General features: G+C 71.4%; 1 long non-coding RNA gene across 1 annotated transcript in view; it reads left to right on the forward strand.

Moving 5' to 3' along the window:
• Nucleotides 1-50: 50 nt before the first annotated feature.
• Nucleotides 51-301, forward strand: part of LOC110596775 — a 15,280-nt gene continuing 15,029 nt past the window's right edge. Inside the window, exon 1 of the long non-coding RNA XR_002482709.1 lies at nucleotides 51-186. This is a non-coding gene — a long non-coding RNA (uncharacterized LOC110596775). The remainder of the gene's footprint in view (nucleotides 187-301) is intronic.

Below are 301 nucleotides of genomic sequence, written 5' to 3' on the forward strand. Positions count from 1 at the left end.
CTCCGCCGCCGCCTCCCTCCCTCCCGGCCACCCCTGGCCATTCTGGGGCTCCTCGCCCGCGCAGAGTTTCCGCGCGCCCGGCACCCCCGCCCACCCCCGGGCCATTTACCGATGTGGTTGTCCTCGATGTGCTCGATGAGGTCTGCCAGGGTGGGGAAGTGCAGTCCGCAGCCCCCGAATCGGCAGGTATTGGAGAAGAAGGAGGCGGCGGCGATGCCTGTCATGGTGCTACATCGAGAGCCCCCCTGGTGTCGGCTCTGCGAGCGCCGGGCGGGCGGAGGGAGGGAGGGAGGCCGGGTGG

This window comes from Carlito syrichta, unplaced genomic scaffold (genome assembly GCF_000164805.1).
Source record: "Carlito syrichta isolate Samal-C Ts95f unplaced genomic scaffold, Tarsius_syrichta-2.0.1 Scaffold314063, whole genome shotgun sequence".
Lineage (NCBI taxonomy): Eukaryota > Metazoa > Chordata > Mammalia > Primates > Tarsiidae > Carlito > Carlito syrichta.